Genomic DNA, 2,979 nt, shown 5'->3' with positions numbered 1-2,979 from the left:
AAAACATACATGAAAGATGGAAATGGCACTCTTTAGATTGAGTTTACAAATCCAACAATTAAAAAATAAAATGAAACAAAATGTATTGTTCTTTCAAAAACAACATACCTCCTACTTGGACACCTATTACCATAATATATAGACACATTGAATCAAACAATAGAGTATGTTCTAGTCGAGAGAAATTCCCTGTCCAATTGGCATGTTCTCGAGCAATCTACCAATCACAAGGATTGACAATGGACAATTGGAATTTGATCTAAAATGCTCAATAATCATGGAGTTGCATATGCAGATAAAGAAGCTCAAATCACACACATTAATCTCAATGAAATTATCAGCGCTCCTTACTTCTCTTTATGTGACACAACTGCTTAAGTTAAATCATACACATTAATCCCAATAAAACTATTGGCATTCTTTGCTTCTCTCATATGACACAATTGCCTAAGTTTAGTAGGAACATACCAAATCTTAAGCTTTTTGTTCCTATTAAATATACCCTTAATATCACAATTATTCTCTCCTGTTATGGCCACGAGGGAATAGTAGCATTCCTGGTGCCATGCTGCAACATTTTCTTCCCACTTCTTACATATTCTTCTGAGGTGATTGGATTTATTACTGTCCAAGAAAAGTAAAGCATAGCAATGAACATAATTCACATTTTAGGTTTGTTTATGTAGAAAACACCATTGTGCTTGGCATGATTAAACACTTGATTTGTAATCTACAACCAGAGTGATCAATCAAGCACCCACACTTAGAACCATGGATCCATAGAAAGAATTGTAAAAGCTGACAAATTTTCATAGAAATCATCTATTATTTTCATAAAACAAGTATTGCTTAGACATGGATGATATTTTGTTTAAGTAATTGTTAAAACGGAAAAAGTTTCAGTAAAAAAGTTTATGCAAACGATGATTAAAGTTTATTCAAGACAAAACATAGGATAGAATGGAATAATTTATCATATCCTCTCTTAGTCAGATGATTCGGAATTAGAATACGGTTTTGTAGCATTTGTATAAAATATAAAACCCATCAATGAGGGTGTGTGTAATCTCTAACTTGAACCTTATCCATGAGGAAAATTGCCTTTCTCATAGCTTTTCTGATCTTTATCAAAATGTTTAGCATATTTTTATCTTAAAACATGCAACAAGAACAAAAGTTGTAATTATACAAACTAATCTACCAATGATTCTTGTATTTGGTCAACCAAGATCAACTATGTTCTCTACACACAGTGGTGCTCTATACTCACACTTTTATATATGTTCGTGAGAATGCCAAGTAGTGCCAAGAGTAAATAGTTAGTGCAAACCCATGTAAAATTGAGTTTTCACTTTTCATATCTCAAATTCAGCCATTTGTGTGAACTCCACATATATATCCTATCCATCCTTGAGCTTTCTAATTTGATGCATATTAGACCCTACGTTTAGATGGATTACCACCCATATTCAATGCACACATTGCACCATTTAAACTTAATCATTACACAGGCACAAAAAAAGTTTATGGATCTTCCCCACCTCCACCAGGGTCAAGCTTAATGCACCTAGACTTTTCTCAGTGAAAATATTCTCTTCAATTCAAAACATAATTAACTTTTTCCTTTTTCATTAAAAGGATTCATTATGATCTTAAAATTTCAACAATATAGTATAGTTTTCTTAAAATACATAAACATGGAACAACATTACAAGTTGTCTTGAAGAAGCATTTTAAGGAGATCAAGTACAATTTTTGGGAATTTTCTCCCTTTTCCTTAGCAATCCTTTGTACTTCTAATAAAAGTTTCCTAGATTACTCATAGAGATCAAAAAGATAATCCAGAAAATATTTCTCCCCTCTTGTCAATTCTCCTGCTTTAGTGACAATGAAAGGATGATCTTTAGGCCTATCCTCCCCATCATCTCTAGGCTCCTTGGACTACCTTCTTTTATTCTTACTCGTATCAACTTTCTTTTCATCGCTCTCACTTCTATTCTTAGGCACTCCAATCAAACCCAAGCCACAAAAGTGTGCCTGATTACTGTAATGACCTTGATTTGAATCATCAGTTGAGTCAGAGATTTGCATCTTCTTATTATAATCAATAGAGCATTCAAAGTTTACATTAAAGTTTCTTGGAAATTATTGAAATGAAAATTTTAGAGTATCTATGAACTTTGGCTTGCCAAATGTAATTTATTGTATGTTGGGCAATTTAAAATGACATGTGTCTTGTTAGGTTTGAATGCAACAATAACATGTGTCAGTGATCATAGACTATAATGCTTTCAACTCTCTAAAAACGAAGGGAAAGATTATTTGGAAAAAAAGTCCTATTACATTTCTTGCGTATCACATCATAAGTTTGACTATATTAACATGCTTTTAAATACAAACAACTTACTAAAAATTCCTTGAATGATGTACGAAACTTGGTTGTTAATTCAATGATCTGTTGTCTTCAATACAATCAAAATGTTTTCTATAATCCATGGTTTTTCTCCTTGTTTTTATTTGTTATGGATAGAGACTTTATTGTATATTTCATGGTTGATGTTCTTACTTAGTATGAAAATGGTTAAAGAGAGGCTTAGATTATGTCCTAGATCTATGGTTTATTGATATAATCTTATTTTAAAAAAAAATTGTCCTAACATCTTTAGAACACAATTTTTACATTTTTCAATATGGGGGATCCTACTCTTTTTATATCAAGGTCTTTATTACTATTTCAAACACTCGTTGTCAAGCTAAATGTTGACTCGAGCTTCCTAGCCACTGCAATTAAGTAATGCTAATCAATCTCAACATCTTCTTATGAATCCATGTTGAAAAGTGCATGGGCTAGGCATTAAACCCGACATACACACTACTCTACCACATATGGACTTACATGCCCATTTTCGTGGCATTCTTACCAGTTGGATATCAATGTGCAAATGACTAACTTGGAAGCATACTTTCCCATAATAGTGC

At 32.3% G+C, this 2,979-nt stretch overlaps 1 pseudogene; it reads right to left on the bottom strand.

Annotated features, from left to right (window-relative positions):
* Nucleotides 1–374: 374 nt before the first annotated feature.
* On the bottom strand, nucleotides 375–2,091 carry LOC149238998 (floricaula/leafy-like protein FL1; annotated as a pseudogene).
* Between the last annotated feature and the right edge of the window lie 888 nt (nucleotides 2,092–2,979).

Source organism: Pinus tabuliformis, chromosome 8 (genome assembly GCF_031772625.1).
Source record: "Pinus tabuliformis cultivar Carrire ecotype Pingquan chromosome 8, CPIR1, whole genome shotgun sequence".
NCBI classification, from domain to species: domain Eukaryota; kingdom Viridiplantae; phylum Streptophyta; class Pinopsida; order Pinales; family Pinaceae; genus Pinus; species Pinus tabuliformis.
Note: the sequence above shows the minus strand (reverse complement) of the source record. Positions and strands in the feature narration are given on the sequence as shown.